Source organism: Triticum dicoccoides, chromosome 4A, assembly GCF_002162155.2.
Source record: "Triticum dicoccoides isolate Atlit2015 ecotype Zavitan chromosome 4A, WEW_v2.0, whole genome shotgun sequence".
NCBI lineage: Eukaryota > Viridiplantae > Streptophyta > Magnoliopsida > Poales > Poaceae > Triticum > Triticum dicoccoides.
The window spans coordinates 102,323,576-102,349,980 of NC_041386.1; positions in this window are offsets into that span (position 1 = coordinate 102,323,576).

A 26,405-nucleotide genomic window follows, 5' to 3' on the forward strand; every position below is an offset into this window, starting at 1 on the left:
GTCCTTCCCATGCGGCTGGCTCACCGCCGTCGTGCCCCAAGACAACCCGGTGCCAGCCGTGCTGCCGCCTTCTCCACCCAGCGTCGCTGCATCGACAACTCACATCAGCAACTCAAGAAATACGGAAGACGAACTTATCCGCACGGCACCCCGCGCCGGCATCGGCAACCACCTCCTTGTCCTTGCCGAGGGCCGCGGGCTCCTCCGAGCCGGCCCACACCACCTGCGTCGGTGCCCGGTCATACAGATGCCGGATGGCGTTCAGAAGCACATCTCGCATTGCGTCGGGACGAATGAGAAGATATGTAGTGGCAAAGTACGGGGACCAGGGACTCACCACGGGTGCCAGGTTTGCCTGGCTGTACGGAGGCTTCCCAAACTACCAATCCTCCCGCAGCCCGGCCTTGGAGATGTCGTTGACTCGGCGGGCGACCTAGTCCGCCTCCAGGCGCAAGTTCGACATGTGGTTGGGGTCCTTGATACGTCTCCAACGTATCTATAATTTTTGATTGCTCCATGATATATTATTTACTATTTTGAATGTTTATGGGCTTTATTATACACTTTTATATCATTTTGGGGACTAACCTATTAGCCCAGTGCCAATTTCTGTTTTTACCCTGTTTTAGGGTTTCGAAGAAAAGGAAAACCAAACGGAGTCCAATTAACCTGAAACTTCACGGAACTCATTTTTGGAAGGAAATAAGCCCAGAAGACTTGGAGTGCACGTCGGGGGATCTGCGAGGAGGTCATGAGGCAGGGGGCGTGCCCACCCCCTAGGCGTGCCCTCCACCCTCGTGAGCCCCTCGTGGCCCCCCTGACGTACTTCTTCCGCCTATATATCTCCATATACCCTAAAAACATCCATGAGCACAATAGATCGGGAGTTCCGCCGCCAGAAGCATCCGTAGCCACCGAATGCCAATCTAGACCCGTTCTGGCACCTTGCCGGAGGGGTCAATCCTTCTCCGGTGGCCATCTTCATCATCCCGGAGCTCTCCATGACGAGGAGGGAGTAGTTCTCCCTAGGGGCTGAGGGTATGTACCAGTAGCTATGTGTTTGATCTCTCTCTCTCTCTCTCTCTCGTGTTCTTGAGGTGATACGATCTTGATGTATCGCGAGCTTTGCTATTATATTTGGATCCTATGATGTTTCTTCCCCCCTCTACTCTCTTGTAATGAATTGAGTTTCCCCTTTGGAGTTATCTTATCGAATTGAGTCTTTAAAGATTTGGGAACACTTGATGTATGTCTTGCTATGCGTATCTGTGGTGACAATGGGATACCACGTGATTCACTTGATGTCTGTTTTGGTGATCAACTTGCGGGTTCCGCCCATGAACCTATGCATAGGGGTTGGCACACGTTTTCGTCGTGATTCTCCGGTAAAACTTTGGGGCACTCTTTGAGGTTCTATGTGTTGGTTGAATAGATGAATCTGAGATTGTGTGATGCATATCGTATAATCATACCCATGGATACTTGAGGTGATATTGGAGTATCTAGGTGACATTAGGGTTTTGGTTGATTTGTGTCTTTAGGTGTTATTCTAGTACAAACTCTAGGGCTGTTTGTGACACTTATAGGAATAGCCCAACGGATTGATTGGAAAGAATAACTTTGAGGTGGTTTTGTACCCTACCATAATCTCTTCGTTCGTTCTCCGCCATTAGTGACTTTGGAGTGACTCTTTGTTGCATGTTGAGGGATAGTTATATGATCCAATTATGTTATTATTGTTGAGAGGACTTGCACTAGTGAAAGTATGAACCCTAGGCCTTGTTTGCTAGCATTGCAATACCGTTTACGCTCACTTTTATCATTAGTTACCTTGCTGTTTTTATATTTTCAGATTACAAAAACTATTATCTACCATCCATATACCACTTGTATCATCATCTCTTCGCCGAACTAGTGCACCTATACAATTTACCATTGTATTGGGTGTGTTGGGGACACAAGAGACTCTTTGTTATTTGGTTGCAGGGTTGCTTGAGAGAGACCATCTTCATCCTACGCCTCATATGGATTGGTAAACCTTAGGTCACCCACTTGAGGGAAATTTGCTACTGTCCTACAAACCTCTGCACTTGGAGGCCCAGCAACGTCTACAAGAAGAAGGTTGTGTAGTAGACATCAAGCTCTTTTCTGGCGCCATTGCCGGGGAGGTGAGTGCTTGAAGGTATATCTTTAGATCTTGCAATCGAGTCTTTTAGTTTCTTGTTTTATCACTAGTTTAGTTTATAAAAGAAAATTAAAAAATGGAATTAAGTTTGTCTCATACGCTTCACCTTTTTAATATCTTTCATGAGTATGATGGAAAGGATAATTGTGCTCATGTGCTAGAAGAAGAAATCTATAAAATGTTTGGCACTAAATATTTGAATGATGAGCATGATTGCAATGTTGTTAGTATTAATTCCTTGAATATCCATGATGCTAATGATATGCAAAGTCACAAGCTTGGGGAAGCTATGTTTGATGAAGATGATATTTTTTGTCCCCCAAGTTTTGATGAGCAAATTTATTATGATAAAAGCATGCCTCCTATCTGTGATGATTATTGTGATGACACATATACTTTAAAGAATAATGATAACCATGAAACTTGTCATCTTGATCTTAATTTTCAATCACTTGATAGTTATTTTGTTGAGTTTGCTCCCACTATTATTCATGAGAAGAATTTTGCTTATGTGGAGAGTAGTAAATTTTCTATGCTTGTAGATCATGAAAATAATTCTTTAATTTCTGGTTATATTGTTGAATTCATTCATGATTCTACTGAAAATTATTATGAGGGAGGAATATATGCTTGTAGGAATTGCAATAATATCAAGTTTCCTCTCTATGTGCTTAAAATTTTGAAGTTATGCTTGTTTTACCTTTCTATGCAAGTTGATTCTTGTTTACACAAGTTGTTTGATCACAAAATCCATATGCATAGGAATAGGGTTAGGCTTAAATGTGCTAGTCATATTCTTCATGATGCTCTCTTTATGTTACAATTCTTATCCTTTATGTGAGCATCGTTGAAATCATCATGCCTAGCTAGGGGCGTTAAACGATAGCGCTTGTTGGGAGGCAACCCAATTTTATTTTTGTTCCATGATTTTTGTTCCTGTTTAGTAACAAATAATTCATCTAGCATCTGTTTAGATGTGGTTTTATGCTTTTAATTAGTGTTTGTGCCAAGTAGAACCGTTGGGAAGACTTGGGGATAGTCTTGTTGATCATGCTGTAAAAAACAGAAACTTTAGCGCTCACGAGAATTGCTGTCATTTTTATTTGGAAAGTTATATTTAGTTAATTCTTTTTGAAGATGATTAATAGATAAATTCCTCACGTCCAGCAATTTATTTTAGAATTTTTGGGGTTCCAGATCTTGCGCTAGCTACAGATTACTACAGACTGTTCTGTTTTTGACAGATTCTGTTTTTCATGTGTTGTTTACTTATTTTGATGAATCTATGGCTAGTAAAATAGTTTATAAACCATAGAGAAGTTGGAATACATTAGGTTTAACACCAATATAAATAAATAATGAGTTCATTACAGTACCTTGAAGTGGTGATTTATTTTCTTATACTAACGGAGCCTACGAGTTTTCTGTGAAGTTTTGTGTTGTGAAGTTTTCAAGTTTTGGGTAAGGATTCGATGGACTATGGAATAAGGAGTGGCACGAGCCTAAGCTTGGGGATGCCCAAGGCACCCCAAGGTAAGATTCAAGTATAGCCAAGAGCCTAATCTTGGGGATGCCCCGGAAGGCATCCCCTCTTTCGTCTTCGTTCATCGGTAACTTTACTTGGAGCTATATTTTTATTCACCACATGATATGTGTTTTGCTTGGAGCGTCAATTTATTTTGTTAGGATTTGCTTGTTGTTATTTATAAAAATGTTTTGCATCTTTTATTTCAATAAAAGTGGCATTGATAGCCTTCACTATGCCTATTTTACAAGTCTTCATGTTGCTGTTTGAAAACAGAAAGTTTACCGTTGTTGCAATAATTCCCTAGAAAAGTCAGAATGTGATAAAATGTTGAAACCTTTTGCATATTAAGCTATGATAAATTTACTACAGTGAGAATTTTATTTCATAATTTTTGGAACTAGGGAAGTATGGATGTTGCTGCATTCTTTACAGACTATCCTGTTTAGGCAGATTGCTGTTATGTTTGCATTGTTTGCATATGTTTGCTTCTTTAATGATTCTATTTGAGGATAGGACTATTAAATATGAAGAGGCATTTAGTATTAAATGTTGAATAATAATTTTAGTGATTTTCTACAGTAGAGTATGATAAGGTTTTGGCAATGGTTTATACTAACTTATCTCACGAGTCCTTGTTGAGTTTTGTGTGGATGAAGCTTTTGAGATTTAGGGAGACCGTGACATGAGAGGAATTAAGGAGACACAAATTCTCAAGCTTGGGGATGCCCAAGGCACCCCAAGATAATATTTCAATAAGTCTCAAGCATCTAAGCTTGGGGATGCCCCGGTTGGCATCCCACCTTTCTTCTTCAACAACTATCGGTTAGTATTGGTTGATCCTAAGTTTTTGCTTCTTCACATGATGTTTGCTATTCTTAGATGTCATTTTATTTTGCTTTGCTTTCTGTTTGAATAAATTATCAAGATCTGAAATTATTAAATGTTAGAGAGTCTTCACATAGTTGCATAATTATTCAACTACTCATTGATCTTCACTTATATCTTTCGGAGTAGTTTGTTATTTGCTCTAGTGCTTCACTTATATCTTTTTAGAGCACGGTGGTGGTTTTATTTTATAATAAATAGATGAACTATCATGCTTCACTTAGATTATTTTGAGAGTCTTAAATAGCATGGTAATTTGCTTAAATCCTAATATGCTAGGTATACAAGATTAGTAAAAACTTTCATATAGAGTATTGAATACTAAGAGAAGTTTGATGCTTGATGATTGTTTTGAGATATGGAGGTAATAATATCAAAGTCGTGCTAGTTGAGTAGTTGTGAATTTGAGAAGTGCTTGTGTTGAAGTTTACAAGTCCCGTGGCATGCACGTATTGTAAATGTTGTGTAACAAATTTGAAACATGAGGTGTTATTTGATTGTCCTCCTTATGAGTGGCGGTCGGGGACGAGCGATGGTCTTTTCCTACCAATCTATCCCCCTAGGAGCGTGCGCGTAGTGCCGAGGTTTTTGATGACTTGTAGATTTTTGCAATAAGTATGTGAGTTCTTTATGACTAATGTTGAGTCCATGGATTATACGCACTCTCACCCTTCCATCCTTGCTAGCCTCTTCAGTACCATGCATTGCCCTTTCTCACATTGAGAGTTGGCGCAAAATTCACCGGTGCATCCAAACCCCGTGATATGATACGCTCTTTCACACATAAACCTCCTTATATCTTCCTCAAAACAGCCACCATACCTACCTATTATGGCATTTCCATAGCCATTCCGAGATATATTGCCATGCAACTTTCCATCATTCCATTCATCATGACACATTCATCATTGTCATATTGCTTAGCATGATCATGTAGTTGACATAGTATTTGTGGCAAAGCCACCGTTCATAATTCTTTCATACATGTCACTCATGAGTCATTGCATATCCCGGTACACCGCTGGAGGATTCATATAGAGTCATCTTTGTTCTAGTATCGAGTTGTGATCATTGAGTTGTAAATAAATAGAAGTGTGATGATCATCATTTTCTAGAGCATTGTCCCAAGTGAGGAATAAAAAAAAGAGAAAGTCCATCAAAAAGGGAAGGCCCAAAAAAAGAGAAAGGCCATAAAAAAGAGGCCCAAAAAAGAGAGAAAAAGAGAGAAGGGACAATGCTACTATCCTTTGCCACACTTGTGCTTCAAAGTAGCACCATAATCTTCATGATAGAGAGTCTCTTGTTTAGTCACTTTCATATACTAGTGGGAATTTTTCATTATATAACTTGGCTTGTATATTCCAATAATGGGCCTCCTCAAGTGCCCTAGGTCTTTGTGAGCAAGCAAGTTGGATGCACACCCACTAGTTTCAGCTTTCATACATTTATAGCTCTAGTGCATCCGTTGCATGGCAATCCCTACTCCTTGCATTAACATCAATCGGTGGGCATATCCATAGCCCATTGATTAGCCTCGTTGATGTGAGACTTTCTCCTTTTTTTTCTTCTCCACATAACCCCCCTAAATATTCTATTCCACCCATAGTGCTATATCCATGGCTCGCGCTCATGTATTGCGTGAAAGTTTATAGGTCTGAGATTACTAAAGTATGAAAGAATTGCTTGGCTTGTCATCGGGGTTGTGCATGATGAGAGCATTCTTGTGTGACGAAAATGAAACATGACTAAACTATATGATTTTGTAGGGATGAACTTTCTTTGGCCATGTTATTTTGAGAAGACATAATTGCTTAGTTAGTATGCTTGAAGTATTATCATTTTTATGTCAATATGAACTTTTGTCTTGAATCTTTCGGATCTGAATATTCATACCACAATTAAGAAGAATCACATTGAAATTATGCCATGTAGCACTCCGCATCAAAAATTCTGTTTTTATCATTTACCTACTCGAGGACGAGGAAGAATTAAGCTTGGGGATGCTGATACGTCTCCAACGTATCTATAATTTTTGATTGCTCCATGCTATATTATTTACTGTTTTGAATGTTTATGGGCTTTATTATACACTTTTATATCATTTTTGTGACTAACCTATTAACCCAGAGCCCAGTGCCAGTTTTTGTTTTTACCCTGTTTTAGGGTTTCGAAGAAAAGGAAAACCAAACGAAGTCCAATTGACCTGAAACTTCACGGAACTCATTTTTAGAAGGAAAGAAGCCTAGAAGACTTGGAGTGCACGTCGGGGGATCTGCGAGGAGGCCACGAGGCAGGGGGGCACGCCCACCCCCTGGGCGCGCCCTCCACCCTCGTGAGCCCCTTGTGGGCCCCCTGACATACTTCTTCCGCCTATATATCTCCATATACCCTAAAAACATCCGTGAGCACAATAGATCAGAAGTTCCGCCGCCAGAAGCCTCCGTAGCCACCGAAAGCCAATCTAGACCCGTTCCGGCACCCTGCCGGAGGGGGCAATCCTTCTCCAGTGGCCATCTTCATCATCCCGGAGCTCTCCATGACGAGGAGGGAGTAGTTCTCCCTCGGGGCCGAGGGTATGTACCAGTAGCTATGTGTTTGATCTCTCTCTCGTGTTCTTGAGGTGATACGATCTTGATGTATCGCGAGCTTTGCTATTATATTTGGATCCTATGATGTTTCTTCCCCCCTCTACTCTCTTGTAATGAATTGAGTTTCCCCTTTGGAGTTATCTTATCGGATTGAGTCTTTAAAGATTTGAGAACACTTGATGTATGTCTTACTGTGAGTATCTGTGGTGACAATGGGATACCACATGATTCACTTGATGTATGTTTTGGTGATTAACTTGCGGGTTCCGCCCATGAACCTATGCATAGGGGTTCGCACACGTTTTCGTCGTGATTCTCCGGTAAAACTTTGGGGCACTCTTTGAGGTTCTATGTGTTGGTTGAATAGATGAATCTGAGATTGTGTGATGCATATCGTATAATCATACCCACGGATACTTGAGGTGACATTAGAGTATCTAGGTGACATTAGGGTTTTGGTTGATTTGTGTCTTAAGGTGTTATTCTAGTAGGAACTCTAGGGCTGTTTGTGACACTTATAGGAATAGCCCAACGGATTGATTGGAAAGAATAACTTTGAGGTGGTTTCGTACCCTACCATAATCTCTTCGTTCGTTCTCCGTTATTAGTGACTTTGGAGTGACTCTTTGTTGCATGTTGAGGGATAGTTATATGATCCAATTATGTTATTATTGTTGAGAGGACTTGCACTAGTGAAAGTATGAACCCTAGGCCTTGTTTCCTAGCATTGCAATACCGTTTACTCTCACTTTTATCATTAGTTACCTTGCTGTTTTTATATTTTCAGATTACAAAAACTATTATCTACCATCCATATACCACTTGTATCATCATCTCTTCGCCGAACTAGTGCACCTATACAATTTACCATTGTATTGGGTGTGTTGGGGACACAAGAGACTCTTTGTTATTTGGTTGCAGGGTTGCTTGAGAGAGACCATCTTCATCCTACGCCTCCTACGGATTGATAAACCTTAGTCACCCACTTGAGGGAAATTTGCTACTGTCCTACAAACCTCTGCACTTGGAGGCCCAACAACGTCTACAAGAAGAAGGTTGTGTAGTAGACATCAGTCTTGGAGTCCGGTCATCTGGCCGATGATGTGGGTGCGCTGCTGCGGCGGCAGCACCCGGCGCCTGATGAAGTCAATGATGAGGTTGGTGCCAGTGAGCCCTTCTCGCTCTCTCATCTCTGACATCCGCTTGCATGGTTTGAGCACCTCCTGCGACAGGTGTTAGGGATAATAACCCCAGTTTTGTTTTGCCCGCGGCGGCGCATTGACGAAGGGCGGCAGGTTGATGCATTCCACGCCGAGGTTGCGGATGTAGAAGAAAGAGTTCTGCCACTTGTTGGCAGAGTCCTCCAGGGGAATTTTGGGGTAGTCAGCGCCCATACACTTGTAGATGACAGCGGCGGCACAGTCAGACATCTCCCCGGCCTTCGGCCCCTGCTGCTTCAAGGAGAAGAAGCGCACCGAGAGATTGATTGAAGGCTTGACCCCTAGGTACCCCTCACAGAGGGTGACGAAGCCGGAAAGCTGCATGATGGCGCCCACGCCAAGATGATGTGGATGGAGCCCAAAGAATTCCAGGAAGCCGCGGAAGAAGCTGCTCGCAGGAAGGCCGAACCCGCACTTGAAGTGCGGGTAGAACACCATGTGCTCTATGCCTTCGGGCTGCAGCTCCGGCTTGCCCTGCGGCAGGCGCACGACGACCTCCGTCTCCCCGGCAAGTGCTTGGCAGTGCGAAGATATGTGATGTCGTCCATGGTGACGGTCGAGCCCATCCATGAGCCCGAAGGAAGCGCCATCGGCAAAGATGAAGGAAAAGAGAGGTGAAGAAGAATGGCGATAGAGCTCTGCTCGAAGCAGCGGGCGTCGCGGCAGGCGGTCGTCAGAAAGAGCACAAAGAGGATGAAGAGGCAAGGGAGCGCGAGCGAGAATGGTTTCCGCCACTCCCCTCCCCTCCCCCCCCAATTTATTAGCCACGGTTCGAAACATGGGGAAGTTGGATCGTTTGCGCTCGCCCCTCCCACTTCCCCGCAATAAGTGCGCACGTATGCATGCAATAGCTGCCTCGCGAATGGCAACTGACTTGCGGACACTACAATAAATCCGCGTGCATGGGATGAGGGCGCGCGGTGGAGGGGCCCAGCGCGTCGCTCTGTCATGTCGCACGTGTGGCCTGTCAGGCCCCTCCGGCTTCCAGGCGCCACATGGCGCCCTCGCGAAGCCCAAAAGATTGCCTCAAGATTCGACTGACTCTTTGGTTTCCCGCCCCTACTAGGATGCCGCGATCCGGCTTCTGGAAGCCGGCACATAGTGGGTGTCGCCGGACCCGGCGGTCACGAAATTCGCCTCCTCGAGGGGGGGGGGGACTGCGAAGGCCCTCCCGCTCGAAGACGATGGACCTTCACAGCTTCGGGGACTACTATCGGGGGGATGAACCCCAGGCAGGCAACGGAACCCGAATCCTTTTGAAAAACAACGGGGCCAGCAACGCCCCTTAAGCCGGCTCACGTTTGGCCGGGTTGCTCAACCCGGCCCCAATAGCTGGCACACGACGGACAAACCAGGCATACCAAGACTTCTCCAACAAGACAGATCCCCTTTGGCGTGTTCCTAAAACCGGCCGTGGGTCAGCTCCCATCCCATCCCGGTCGTACGATGGGACGAGTCTTCATTCAAGGACAAGCAAGGCAATAGTGCCTGAGGGAGTCCTGGATTAGGGGGTATCCGGACAGCCGGATTATATCCTTTGGTCGTACTGTTGGACTATGAAGATACAAGATTGAAGACTTCGTCTCGTGTCCGGATGGGACTCTACTTGGCGTGGAAGGCAAGCTAGGCAATGCGGATATGTATATCTCCTCCTTTGTAACCGACCTTGTGTAACCCTAGACCCCTCCGATGTCTATATAAACCGGAGGGTTTTAGTCCGTAGGACAACATACAATCATACCATAGGCTAGCTTCTAGGGTTTAGCCTCTCCAATCTCGTGGTAGATCAACTCTTGTAATACCCATATCATCAAGAATAAATCAAGCAGGACGTAGGGTTTTACCTCCATCAAGAGGGCCCGAACCTGGGTAAAACATCGTGTCCCCTGCCTCCTATTACCATCCACCTTAGATGCACAGTTCGGGACCCCCTACCCGAGATCCGCCGCTTTTGACACCGACATTGGTGCTTTCACTGAGAGTTCCTCTGTGACGTTACCGTAAGGAAGGATGCCTCATCTCGTTGTTAAAAACAACATTACCGCCGGGAGAGCTCTGGCTGTGGCCAAACTCTACGGCTAGGAAGGTTATCATGACTGCCTATTCGGCCACTGCACCGACGATGACTTCTCGGGTCATCAAAAACAGCCTCCACGTCGGCTCGGAATTTGTCGAGCAGATGGATCCAATGGATCTCTCCTCCCTAAACGAACTCTTGGATCACATCACCGCCTTGGGAATCGCTATGGACTATGATCGGATTGGGCTTAAACCCGATCAAAGGGAGATTAACTCCCCATCAGTCACCCATCATGTTGCGGTGGTGGAGGAACAATGCGGCAACTCTCCCTCTATTTTGAGGACTAACTATGTCCGGATTCATGAGCTCTCCGAGCCGGATACCCTCTTACGGGAGGACATCACCCAAGCCCTGAACCTAGAATCAGGCAGCGGGCCAGACTTATCAGGCAGCACTCCGAAACCTGAACTTCCAAGATTGGAAACTCCTCGGCCCCTGGGTCTTAGATCGGGTAGGGGTTCGGACTCAAATCCACCCACCCACCCAGACATAAACGATCTTTCCCACATCAGGCAAGATCCCCATGAAACAGTACATCATTATTGGGCCAGATTCCTCCTTGTGATGAACAAGGTTAAGGATTGTCGCGAGGAAGATGCAATCTCACTTTTCTGCAACAATTGCACGGACAAGGGAATCCTTAACACCTTAAGTCGCCGTGACATATCACGCTTCGCTGACTTGGCGTCCATAATAAGAAAGTACAGTGCGATGGAAAGCGCCTGGAAAACCGAAACAAAATTTTGGGATAATCCGGCTCCGAATATACACCCGGTCCGAAGTAAAAGGGTGCACTATCATAAGACACCGAGCTAGTTGCAAAGAAACAAAAACCCTCTACAGGGCATGGAACCGTACTGGAGGGATGGCTTAACAGACCCTGCAAAATTCATAGTACAGCAGATACAATACCAACACACATCCTTAGAGCATGTTGTATACTCCGGCAGGTAGCCAAAAGTGGAGAGGATCTTCTTATCCCAAACGCCACAGAGCACCATCCCGTGGATAACAATACGGTGTTAACAGTCTTTGAGACCTTCGCGTAAAATAATAGGCGCAAGCGAACACTCCGCAGCATGGCCGAAATCTGCCACGTAGCAGCAATAAATCCATGGAGTGACACGGCTATTACCTTCAATGCCAGTGACGAACCTAAATTCCAAACAGCCCGAGCACCAGCCACACTGGTCCTCAGTCCAATTGTGGACGGCTTCGACTCACCAAAGTACTCATGGACGGCGGCAGCGGATTAAACCTCATCTATGAGGAAACTCTTCAAAAAATGGAAATAGACTGGAACCGCATTGAGCAAAGTAGCACAACCTTCAGGGGAATCATACCCAGTCGGGAGGCACGATGCACTGGGAAAATCACACTAGATGTGGTATTCGGTACGCCAAAGAACTATAGGTCCGAAGAAATTACATTTCAAGTGGCCCTGTTCAGCAGTGGATACCACGCCCTTTTAGGACGTGAGGCGTTCACGATCTTCCAAGCCATACCCCATTATGGGTACATGAAGCTCAAAATGCCGGGGCCCAACAGAATCATCACCCTCGCCAGTGATCCGGACACAGCACTCCGCACCAAAAACAAAACAGCCGCACTGGCCCTCGAGGCATTATCCGAAGCCCTCTCGGCCGAGGAATTAACCACGCTACGCTCCATAGTGGACAGGGACGACGTGATACTCGATAAGATATCCAAGTGCACCTCTTTTAAACTAGTGGATGAAATAGTCAAATTCCAAGTCCACCCAAAGGACCCTACAAAAACAGCCTCCATCGGGGCACAGTTAAACCCCGCTGTGGACGCCGCACTACAAGAGTTCCTGCGCGAGAATTGGGACATATTCGCCTGGCATCCCTCAGACATGTCAGGAATCCCACGCAGGCTAGCCGAGCATAGCCTCAATATCCTAAAGGGATTCAAGCCGGTCAAGCAAGCTCTTCGGCGTTTCTCCGAACCTAAGAGACAGGCCATGTGAGAGGAACTAGCCAAGTTATTGGAGGCCGGATTCATCAGAAAATAAAACACCCAGACTAGCTAGCAAACCTGGTGATGGTACCAAAGAAGGATAAATCTTGGCGCCTTTGTGTCGATTTCAAGGACCTCAATAAAGCTTGCCCAAAGGATCCCTTCCCCTCCCCCACATCGATCAAATTATTGATGCTACCGTAGGACACGAGTCATTGTGTTTCCTCGACGCATACTCCGGTTACCACCAAATCAAGATGGCGGAGTCCGACCAAGCCGCAACGACATTCATCACACCATACGGTCCCTTCTGTTTCAACACAATGCCTTTTGGGCTCAAAAAGCCGGCGCAACATATCAGCGCATGATTCAGACATGTCTGGATAAACAAATCGGCAAAACAGTAGAGGCATACATAGACGATGTGGTTGTCAAAACCAAACACGTCAACTCTTTGATAGACGACTTGAGGCTCACATTCGACAACCTCTGAACATACGACATCAAGCTCAATCCGGAAAAATGTGTTTTCGGCGTACCAGCCGGAAAGCTCCTGGGTTTCATTGTCTCCAGTAGAGGTATTGAAGCTAATCCAAGCTTTGTCACAGTTGGCTACCCCAACAGACCTCAAACAAATCCAGAAGTTAACTGGATGCGTGGTGGCTCTAAGCCGCTTTATCTCCCGCTTAGGAGAAAAGGCTTTACCCCTTTATCGCCTCCTTCGGTGCACCAAACACTTCGAGTGGATGGACGCTGCCATAGCCTGATTGGAAGAAATAAAGGCCATTTTGGCAACCAACCCAATCCTGGCCGCGCCAAACATCGGCGAACCAATGTTGTTGTACATTGCGGCAACTCATCAAGTTGTAAGCGCAGTGCTCGTCGTCAAACGAGAAGCTGACGGACATAAATTCCCTCTTCAAAAGCCGGTATACTATGTATCCACTGTCCTCACTCCATGCAAATCACGGTACCCACATTATCGAAAGATAGCCTATGCGGTATTCATGGCATCCCGGAAGCTGCGACACTACTTTGAAGAGTGTTCGATTACAGTAGCCTCGGAAGTGCCACTTAATGATATTATAAACAACCGCGACGCTACGGGCCGGATTTCCAAATGGGCCATTGAGCTCCTCCCGTTCGACATAACATACAAACCTCGACGAGCCATTAAGTCACAAGTATTGGCCGACTTTGTCGCCGAATGGACGGAGGCCGAACTCCCTAAAGAGTACGGCGCATACTCCAATTGGATCATGCACTTCAACGGTTCTAAAATGCTGGCTGGTCTAGGGGCTGGTGTCACCCTGACGTCCCCAACCGGAGATATCGTTCAGTACGTATTGCAAATATTGTATACAGACTCCAACAACGCAGCCGAATACGGAGCTCTGTTGCATGGTCTTCGGATGGCAGTCTCCATGGGCATTCAACGCCTGGAGGTGCGTGGGGATTCAAACCTCGCAATATCCCAAATAAATGGAGACTTTGATGCCAAGGATCCGAAAATGGCGGCCTACCGAAACGCCGTCCTAAAAATGTCAGCTCGGTTCGAGGGGCTAGAATTCCACCATGTGGCTAGGGAAAACAATCAGGCGGCGGATATCCTCGCCCGCATCGGCGCAAAATGTGATGCGGTCCCCCCCCCCCAACATATTTTTGGACAGGCTGTTCAAGCCATCCGTAGTATGGGAAGGGGACACCGGTAACAATAGTCCGGACCCGGCCAAAATACCCGATACCGAACACTCTGACACAATCGGAGGCTCCGCCACCGGAATAACACCTTCAGCCCACGTAATAATGGCCATCATAGCCCCATGGACAGAACCATTCCTGGCCTACCTAACTAGGTAGGAACTTCTGGAGGACCAAAATGAGGCACGCTGCATAGTGCGGTGATCTAAGGCCTACAGGGTCCATGAGGGAGAATTGTATAAAAAAACACTACCGGAGTCCTTCAAAGGTGCATCTCCGAAGAGGAAGGGCGGAACCTTTTGGTAGAAATTCACGCTGGACTCGGCGGTCACCACGCCGCAGCCCAGGCTCTTGTAAGCAAGGCCTTCCATACAGAATTCTATTGGCCAACGGCCCGGGCAGATGCACAGGACTTGGTCCAACATTGCACCGGTTGCCAGCTCTTTGCAAATCAAAGCCACATGCCACCCACCGCCCTCCAAACAATCCCCATTACGTGGCCCTTCGCGGTCTGGGGGCTTGACATGGTTGGACCCCTTAAAGGGGGAACCCACAAGAAAAAATACTTACTAGTCATGGTGGATAAATTCACCAAATGGATAGAGGCCAAACCTGTTAAAACAGCAGAATCCGGACCGGTGATGGACTTCATATCCGGGGTCATACACCGTTATGGCGTCCCCCACAGCATCATCACTGACAACGGCACGAACTTCACTGCCGATGAGGTAAAACTCTGGTGCAGCAAAATGGGCATCAAGCTCGATTATGCTTCAGTCTATCACCCACAAACCAATGGCCAAGTTGAGCGAGCAAATGGTCTTATAATGAGAAGCATTAAACCCAGATTAGTGTGTTCCTTAACGGAGTCTAACACGCACTGGGTAGAGGAGCTCGACTCCGTACTCTGGGGGCTGCGGACCACGCCGAATCGTAGTACGGCACAGAGGCAGTCTTGCCCTATGACATAATTCATGACTCACCTCGAGTGCGCATGTACGAAGAAAGAGAAGCCGAGCTCGATCGGTAGGACAGTCTGGACACCCTGGCGGAGGAGCGCGATGTAGCAAAAGCCCGTTCCGCATTTTATCAGCAACAGGCTCGCAGATACCAAAGTAGAGAAGTATGGGCCAAAACTTATAACGTTGGCGAACTAGTTCTACGCCTGCCGGATAAGAAAAAGAACAAGCTCGAGCCCAAATGGGAAGGTCCCTTCATTATTGACCAAGTTCTGACCGGTGGAGCGTACCGACTGCGGGATGCATCGACTAATCGACTCGAGCCGAACCCATGGAACGCGGCTAGGCTCCGAAGATTCTACGCCTATCGCCGGACTCTATGTTCGTCTCCTTCCTCTATCCATTTTTTGCATATACATTATCTGCCTTGTTTTTCTTTCTCTCTTTCTTTTATTCCTTCTTTAGGCCTTCAAAGGCCAACTTGTGCCTCGCTTGCACATTATAGATGCGCTAGCCGCGCTCATCATACCTGGGGGCTTCTTTAACAGAAGCTTATTTATTTATCTGAGCCTCGTGCCCCGCACATGTGTTATGCTTCCGCATGTACCTTTTTCGCCATTATATGCATCGATATGACTTAAGTTTTGGCCAAGCTGGGTTGCCTGGCTCTTGTATTTATGACCTATGATCCCGTTAATTCGGCTAGGGCATAAGGGGAGCACCTCTGCGATTGTTACTACCGGGTCAGCCGGATGTGTACCTTAGACTGGGTGAAGCCGAAAGCTAGCGTTCTTAAGGGAATATTCGGTCGGTGAACAAAAGATGATTTTTATTTATTTTCCATATCTCCCCCAGATGTTTTTCCTGCGTTTCCTATCGCAGTCCGGACATGCACTTTAGGGCATGCTTACCCAGGGAAAGGAACCCTTAACGGAACTATTCTCCCTAGAAGATGTTTCTTACTACCCATGTAATATAACATAACTAGTTGGGCACTTGTCTGTTCAAGCACTAATGACCCCTATGCCTGGTCTCCACGCATACCCTGGTTCTTATATAACTGAGTGGGTATTCGGATACACCCCGGACTATCGGGTCCCGAGGTTGAAGCGAAAAGGTCCGCCAAGACAAATGATCTACAATCCGGCTAGAAGGCATTATACATGTCACTTTAATTACATAGTCATGCAGACTGACTAAATTCCTCTTCTATACCATCCAATAGGCGGTCTAGCCTACAATCCTGTTGGGAATACTTTGCGGCTAATTCTACTTGCCCATAAACTAAGCTAACAGGGATCTCTTTTCCGTCGGGCCCCATAGGTCTGACCTCGGCCATGTGATTTGGGTCAGCCTTGGTAAACCGCGTCTTCACCATGGCCCAGACTTCTCTGGCACGTTGACGGCAGGCTGATATCTTCCATAATCGGAAGCGCCGCCGTGCACCCTTGAGCTTCTCCGTAAGCTATGCAACGCCTTTTGGCAGGGAGACGGATGGCCATAATGCCTGGGCAACACCTTGCATCACCTGCAGAACTTGTTCGTGCAGATGTGAGAGCTCGGATAGAAGATCACCCGCAGACCCGGGCATTTCCTCCGCGGGACGACCCGTCAACATACCTACAGACATAATGCTGTTAGTCGGCTTCTTCGCCGAACTCCTTCAAAAGGATTCATTCAAGCACTTACTGAAAATGCCGCGTCGAAGCCGCTTATTCTCCTTCTCGGAGTCTGCAACCTGGGCTCGAACGTCTTTTAGTTCCACGCTCAGCTTGATATTGGCGTCTTGGAGATTTTTTTTCTCCCGCCTAACCTCAGTCAGCACGCGTTTTCTAGCCTCTAGCTGCCGCACGACATGCTAGTCCTCCGGATTTTCTCCGGATTCATCTGCAACATCTATTGTTAGATCTGCAGCCACGCCACACACTATATGGCAACCATCATTCTTTAAAGTAAATGTTACCAGTGGGGGACTTTTTCAGTTCCTTCAATGCGGCAACAGCGGCCCGTAGTTGGGTCTTGCATTCCTCCAGCTCCTGTGACAGCCTAGTATTCTTCTCTGTAAGAACCTGCACAATAAAGATGATCCTTAAATCAGTTCTGCTAACTATTTCAAGTCTCGGGGGCTACTGATACACATAAATCGTCAAATTTACTTACCCATACAACCTTTACATACTGATTCGTGGCTCTGGCTAGACCATCTTGAGCAGCCCGGAGGTACGCCTCTCCAGAATTGAAGGCATCAAATGCCTCTGGTGAGAAACAAGTGTCGCGGAGCATGGCCCAGCGGCGCCTATGATTCATGGTGCTTTCCACTTCTGAGTTTGTAGCAGATAATCTATCCGCATCCTCTGTAGGGGGATTATCCGGCGCCCGCCCCATATCGGCTTCCGCCTCTACGTCCGGTCCTGGCGCCCGACTGGTGGAAGCGTGATTAGAAACATCGTTGGACATATTCCGGCGAGTGTTTTTTCTGTTAAAGAAACACGGGTGTCATTACATTTCGAGAAAGACGAGAACCATGGAGCGGGGTTTCTATTATACCTTTGCGCCGGCGTCTCCATCCTGACGCCTTCTGTCACGACCGGTTTTCCAATAAAAATATTTATTGAGAAACCAATCTTTTGAGTCCAGTATGAGAGAAATCCTCCTCACTGGTAGACAATTTCTTGATACAATAAGCCAGTAGCATAAAATATATTACAGGGTCGAACTGCGGTTGCTCAACCAAATTATTACAAGCACGCCAATAATTATACATAATGGCGGACACGACACAGTGGTGTGGAGACATACTACTGACTCGAGGATAGGGCGGTGGTGGAAAAACACAGCGGGGAGAGAAATACAAGACTCTAAGTCTATCATCTCGTCGAGCGTCGAGGTGAGGCTCGATGAATTTATTTGGTAGCGGAAGCGGATATAAAACAGTGACCAAATCCAGGGTCGCACGAGACTGACTGGGACTCCTCTAAGTGTCGGACTCGCTATCGAACTCTTCATCCATGAAATCGCCTTCGTCAGCATCTGGCCAAATCAACAAGCCAGTGAGTACTTTGAAAGTACTCGTAAGACAGTTCGGACGTAAGATATAACAAATGCATGCATGGATGCGTCATGAATAAATTTACCAATGTTCATTCAAAAAATTATCATAACAAGGTAAGCAAAAGGGAAACGGCGGTAGTCCGCCTGAAATCCCAACAGAACATAAATAATTTCCGATCGGGTGTCTGAAGCGACGCCTCGAAAGGTGAACAAATAAATATATGAAAAAGCTGCCACAGTCGGGCGTCTTAGCGACACCACATAAAGGGCTAAAAAAAAGAAATACCTCAGTCGGACGTCGGGGCGACGTCACAGAAAGGGCTTGAAAAGAAATGCCACAGTCGGACGTCGGGGCGACATCACAGAAAGGGCTTGAAAAGAAATGCCACAGTCGGACGTCGGGGCGACATCACAGAAAGGGCTTGAAAAGAAATGCCACAGTCGGACGTCGGGGCGACATCACAGAAAGGGCTTTTATGGACAGATAAATAATAATCATAATAAACTTTTAATTCATAAGAATAAATGGGTTAGTCCATCCACAGGAATATCATTTAACCGGAATTAGCACTCATGCGAAACACCGGAGTCTCTGTCATCAACACTGTCATTGTTAGGACAAGATAATACGAATTTGGACATGGAATAGATGACGTGGAGGGATATATGACTCTGCAGAGTTTGTACAAAATTATTCCCACAGCCAACGGATTTCCGTAGTCACGAAGGACTAGTTCCGTTTACGGTATTTCGGAAGAAAACACAGCTAACCAGTACACACCCATCATACCTCTCTATGCTAGGAATCACCCTAGAAGTCGTCCAAGAAAAACTTTTGAGACGGGGAGATCACAATCTCGAATAGCATGGGATCAAATTTATATACGCGCGCTCTAAGGGGTGCCCCCCTCTCGGTCCCAACCGGAAACACCCATGCCCCCTGACCGGATGACTGGCTTTAATCCAGGGCCATGGAACCATCATCATGGCCTCTCCTTTTGGTGTGTACCAGAAAAGCGGTTTGCAACTTACTAAACCATATTCCTTGCGGAAAACATGTGGTAGTACAGGGAAGGAAATGAAAGGAACTGGACCGATACGGTTTGACACTGAAGTCACATAGTCCGGCATGAGACTGGCATGCTACAACACTGCCATCTCACCCATCCTCATGCCAACACATGGCCATTCATACTCACATCCATCCACTTATGGATCATCGAACTCACTTACCTCATTATCGCATAAAATGACATTCATCGATATGCTTATCAACATGCCATGAAACTAACTAAATGCAAAACATGCCAAGACACTCATCATATCAAAAGTTCAAACATGCTTGCCTGGTTCAGAGTAGTCGGAGCCTAGCTCGGTGAAGTTCACGGCTCCGTCACCTCCTTCGGTATCTACGGTATAAAGAAAATATATGTGCTATCGTGAATACCAAGGAGTGTACAGAACTAAGCTAACTGATAGAACTGCTGGTCTATCAGCTCCACGAATATAACCGGATCTTCTTCGAGTCCGGAGTCGAGGGCCCGGTCAGGGTCCTCTGGTTGTGGAGAAGGGCTGCTGACCTCCTTTATGGCTTTTCGCAGTTCCTGCCACAAAGTGGCAAGGTGAATATCTACGACAAAGAATGCGGGGAAAATGGGAGTAAGGAGATATAACTTACCCAGCTTGGAGGATTGTACATGGAGAATCCATCCCGTGGCTTGATGTGGATGAACTCCTCTTCCTCTCCCTTGAACAATTCGGACAGAATTTTTGCTAAAGCGGCAGCATTGTCCGGACCCTTACGCCCGCAGCGGGTGGCATCATCCACCCCGTTAAAACACCACAAGGGGTGCCCACGATATTGAAGTGGTTGCACTCCCCGCATTATGCAAATCAACATAACTTCGATTACTGTCAATCCTGATTGAGCCAGTGCTTTAATCCGGTTCATCAGGTAGAGGACTTCTCCATTGTCTTCCACCTGGGGGCTCCGTGGGCGCCAACTTTGGCGTTTCTTCAGAGGGGCATTACTGAACTCAGGAAGACCCCGCCGAACAGGGTCCGGAAGGGGAACATCCTCCATATAAAACCATTCCGAAGGCCAGTCTTCGGACGACTTCTTCAGGGTACCGGACAGGTATCCGGTACCGACGATGCGCCATATTCCGGCTCCGCCCACTTGATAAAGTGACCCCCTCTGTGTGCGAGGGACGAGGCAAAATAACCTTTTCCACAGCTCAAAGTGAGCCTCGCAGCCCAGGAACAACTCACAGAGAGCAACATAGCCGGTGATGTGTAGAATGGAGGCAGGGGTGAAATTGTGTAGTTGGAGGCCGTAGAACTCCAGGAGCCCGCAGAGGAACGGATGAATTGGAAATCCAAGTCCCCTTAATAAATAGGGAATAAGGCAGAACCGCTCCCTCGTAGAGGGACAGGGGAAGCTCTCTGCTTGCTCCCCGCCATTGTAGGTGGCAAGCTCGGCTCGAACGGGCACCATGTAAGCTGGAGGGAGGAATCCCTTAGTCTGCAGTTTGATTAATCGACTGTGTGGGATGGAACACCTCCCCCAATCACCGGGCTTAGGGCTAGGGGGGCGGGAGGAGGAGCTACGGAGGTCGGCCATGCTGGAATGGATCTTTCCGAAGCACGCTCTGATGGATTCTCGCTGGGGGAGAATGGTGTGGATCGGATCTGAGAATCCCCGTCCTTTTAATAGACAATTTATTTATCTGGCTAGGGGGGCGGATGTAAAAAAGCCCTGGCGCCTCGTATTCATTTGACGCGTGGAAAATAGCTCTTATTGGGCACAGAAGCCAAGAGGTCCAAACATTTATGGGGCCGGACACTGCTTTACAAACGTTCGAAATATGGAGAAGAACCCGCCTTGCAATGCCGAAGACAACACTGCGCGTCGGACTCGTTGTCATTGAAGCCTAGTTCGGGGGCTACCGAGGGAGTTCTGGATTAGGGGGTGTCCGGACAGTCGGATTATATCCTTTGGCCAGACTGTTGGACTATGAAGATACAAGATTGAAGACTTCGTCTCGTGTCCGGATGGGACTCTACTTGGCGTGGAAGGCAAGCTAGGCAATGCGGATATGTATATCTCCTCCTTTGTAACTGACCTTGTGTAACCCTAGCCCCCTCCGGTGTCTATATAAACCAGAGGGTTTTAGTCCGTAGGACAACATACAATCATACCATAGGCTAGCTTCTAGGGTTTAGCCTCTCCGATCTCGTGGTAGATCAACTCTTGTAATACCCATATCATCATGAATAAATCAAGCAGGACATAGGGTTTTACCTCCATCAAGAGGGCCCGAACCTGGGTAAAACATCGTGTCCCCTGCCTCCTATTACCATCCGCCTTAGACGCACAGTTCGGGACCCCCTACCCGAGATCCGCCAGTTTTGACACCGACAGTGCCCCTCCCATGCCTCTGGTCTGCCAGGGCGTGGCAACAGTGCCCCACCTACCCGCTGACTAGGGCCGGTGTGGCTACAGTGCACCCGACGTCATTGCTGATGCCAGCAAGCGGCGACCTGACAGAGCGCCACTGTAGCAGGCTCAACCGGGCCACTCCCTGACGATCGACAAGATGTCGAACAGTGCCCCTAGGCACGTGGGGCCCGCACCCGGAGAACCCGGCGACCCCTTACACCCGACGGGTCCCAGCACCGGCTTCCCGGACAATGACAACCCAATCCCATGGCCTTGTAACATTACCATTGTACCCCTAGGGGGTTGGCCTATAAAACCCCCAGGAGCCCTCATGCATACGGGCACGACGAAAACGATAGCGATCAGAGACACACTCACACATCAGACTAGCCACACACACGCACCAGGAGAAGGAGCGGCCTAAGCCTTGGCCTGCCTTCCTTCTTCCTCCATACAGCTTTAGGAGCAGCTCAGTACCATTACATATAAACTACATTCGGCAGGACTAGGGGTGGTATCTCTCTAGAGAGCCCCGAACCTGGGTATGTCTTGCGTCCCGCGCTCGCTCATGCTGACCTCGCCTCTAGGGCCCACTAGTGCCCTCGAGCCTCCTCCTCTCTTTAGCCATCCCTTGGCAACTGCCGTGTGCCCACCACGACACTATCTATAGACCTCAACTTGTCACAAAAGGTTTTCGACAAGTTCAAAGAGTTGACTACAATGAGATTTTCTCACCCGTAGCGATGCTTAAGTCTGTCTGAATCATGTTAGCAATTGCCACATTTTATGAAATCTGGCAAATGGACGTCAAAACTGCATTCCTTAATGGATATCTTAAAGAAGAGTTGTATATGATGCAACCAAAAGGTTTTGTCGATCCTAAAGATGCTAACAAAGTGTGCAAGCTCCAGCGATCCATCTATGGACTTGTGCAAGCATCTCGGAGTTGGAATATACACTTTGATGAGGTGATCAAAGCATTGGTTTTATACAGACTTCCGGAGAAGCCTGTATTTACAAGAAAGTGAGTGGGAGCTTTGTAGCATTTCTGATATTATATATGGATGACATATTGTTGATCGAAAATGATGTAGAATTTCTGGATAGCATAGAGAATATTTGAATAAGAATTTTTCAAAGAAAGACCTTGGTGAAGCTGCTTACATATCGGGCATCAATATCTATAGAGATAGATCAAGACGCTTGATAAGACTTTTGATGATTACATACCTTAAGATTTTGAGGTAGTTCAAAATAGATCAGTCAAATAAGGAGTTCTTGCCTGAGTTATAAGGTATGGAGTTGAGTAAGACTCAAAGCCCGACCATGGCATAAAAATATAGAGAGAATGGAAGTCATTCCCTATGCCTTAGGCATAGGTTCTATAAAGCATGCCATGTTGTGTACCATACCTAATGTGTGCCTTGCCACGTTTATGGCAAGGGGGTACAAGAGTGATCCAGGAGTGGATCACTGGACATCGGTCAAAATTATCCTTAGAGGAATAAGGTAAAGTTTCTCGATTGTGGTGGTGATAAAGAGTTCGTCGTAAAGGGTTATGCCGATGCAAGTTTTGACACTAATCCAGATGACTCTGGATGCGTATTGAACATAGGATCAACTAGCTAGAGTAGCTCTATGCAGAGCATTGTAGACATAGAAATTTGCAAAGTGCACAGGGATCTGAATGTTGCAGACCCGTTGACTAAAAACTCTCTCACAAGCAAAACATGATCATACATCAGAGTGTTAATCACATAAACGATGTGAACTAGATTATTGACTCTAGTAAACTCTTTGGATGTTAATCACATGGCGATGTATACTAGATTATTGACTCTAGTGCAAGTGGGAGACTGAAGGAAATATGCCCTAGAGGCAATAATAAAGTTGTTATTTTATATTTCCTTATTCATGATAAATGTTTATTATCCATGCTAGAATTGTATTGACAGGAAACCTTAATACATGTGTGAATACATAGACAAACACTGAGTCCCTAGTGAGCCTCTACTTGACTAGCTCGTTGATCAAAGATGGTTAAGGTTTCCTAACCATGGACATGAGTTGTCATTTGATAACAGGATCACATCATTAGGAGAATGATGTGATGGACTTGACCCATCCATTAGCTTAGCATTATGATCGTTCAGTTTTATTGCTATTGCTTTCTTCACGCCAAATAAATATTCCTTCGACTATGAGATTATGCAACTTCCGGATACAGGAGGAATGCCTTGTGTGCTATCAAACGTCACAATGTAACTGAGTGATTATAAATATGCTCTATAGGTATCTCCGAAGGTGTTTGTTGGGTTGGCATAGATTGAGATTAGGATCTGTCACTCCGAGTATCGGAGAGGTATCTTTGGGCCCTCTCAGTAATGCACATCATAGTAAGCCTTGCAAGCAAAGAGACTAATGAGTTAGTTACAAGATGATGTATTACGGAACGAGTAAATAGACTTGCTGGTAACGAGATTGAACTAGGTATGTGGATACCGACGATCGAATCTCGGGCAAGTAACATACCGATGACAAAGGGAATAACGTATGTTGTCATAACGGTTCGACCGATAAAGATCTTCATAGAATATGTAGGAGCCAATATGAGCATCCAGGTTCTACTATTGGTTATTGACAGGAGAGGTGTCTCGGTCATGTCTACATAGTTCTCGAACCCGTAGGGTCCGCACGCTTAACGTCCGATGACGATTTAGTATTATATGAGTTATGTGATCTGGTGACCGAATGTTGTTTGGAGTCCTAGATGAGATCACGGACATGACGAGGAGTCTCGAAATAGTTGAGAGGTAAAGATTGATATATAGGACGATGGTATTCAGACACCGGAAGTGTTCTGGAAGGTACCAGGTACATATGGGCCGACCTAAGTGGAGAAGGAAAAGGGGAGGAGGAAAGGGAATAGAGGGAATAGGATTCCCCCTTCCTTACCCCTCTCCCCTCTTTTCTTCCCCCTTCCGGAAATAAGGAAGGGGGAGGCTAAATTGGGTGAGGTCCCCAAGTAGGATTCCTCCTACTTGGGGTGCCACATGGCCTCTCCCCTCCCCCTCACACCTATATATACGTGGGGAGGGGGCGCCAAGAACACACACCAACAATTGTTAGCCGTGTGTGGCGCCCCCTCCATAGTTTACGCCTCGGTCATATCTTCATAGTGCTTAGGCGAAGCCCTGTGCGGATCACTTCACCATCACCATCACCACGCCATCGTGCTGACGGTACTCCCCCTCGACACTTTGCTGGATCAAGAGTTCGAGGGACGTCATCGAGTTGAACGTGTGCAGAACTCGGAGGTGTCATACGTTCAGTGCTTGATCGGTCGAAACAAGAAGTTCGACTACATCAACCACATTGTCAAACGCTTCCGCTTTCGGTCTACGAGGGTACGTGGACACACTCTTCCCCTCTCGTTGCTATGCATCTCCTAGATAGATCTTGCATGAGTGTAGGAATTTTTTTGAAATTTCATGCTGTGTTTCCCAACACTGGCAAGGCAATTATGTCTTCTCAAAATAACATGGCCAAAGAAAGCTTATTCCTACAAAATCATATAGTTTGGCTATGCTCCATCGTCATCACACAAAATATTCAAATCATGCACAACCCCGATGACAAGCCAAGCAATTGTTTCATACATTTGATGTTCTCAAACCTTTTAAACTTTCATGCAATACATGAGCGTGAGCCATGGACATAGCACTATAGGTGGAATAGAATATGATGGTTGTGGAGAAGACAAAAAGAGGGAGATAGTCTCACATCAACTAGGCATATCAACGGGCTATGGAGATGCCCATCAATAGATATCAATGTGAGTGAGTATGGATTGCCATGCAATGGATGCACTAGAGCTATAAGTTTATGAAATCTCAAAAAGAGAACTAAGTGGGTGTGCATCCAACTTGCTTGCTCATGAAGACCTAGGGCAATTTGAGGAAGCTCATCATTGGAATATATAAGCCAAGTTCTATAATGAAAAATTCCCACTAGCATATGAAAGTGATAACATAGGAGACTCTCTATCATGAAGATCATGGTGCTACTTTGAAGCACAAGTGTGCAAAAAGGATAGTAACATTGCCCCTTCTCTCTTTCTCTCTCTTTTTATCTCTTTTTTATTCTCCTTTCTCTTTTTTTGGAGACTCTTTTGGCCTCTCTTATTTTATTTCCTCACATGGGACAATGTTCTAATAATGACATCACACTTCTATTTACTTACAACTCAAAAATTACAACTCGATACTAGAACAAAATATGACTCTATATGAATGCCACCGGCGGTGTACCGGGATGTGCAATGACTCAAGAGTGACATGTATAAACAATGATGAAAGGTGGCTTTGCCACAAATACGGTGTCAACTACATGATCATGCAAAGCAATATGACAATGATGAAGTGTGTCATAATAAACGGAACGGTGGAAAGTTGCATGGCAATATATCTCGGAATGGCTATGGAAATGCCAGAATAGGTAGGCATGATGGCTGCTTTAAGGAAGGTATATAGTGGGTTTAAGGTACCGGCGAAAGTTGTGTGACACTAGAGAGGCTAGCAATGGTGGAAGGGGGAGAGTGTGTATAATCCATGGACTCAACATTAGTCATAAAGAACTCACATACTTATTGCAAAAATCTGTTATTCATCGAAACAAAGTACTACGCGCATGCTCCTAGGGGGGATAGATTGGTAGGAAAAGACCATCGCTCATCCCAGACCATCACTCATAAGGAAGACAATCAAAAAATATCTCATGCTCCAAC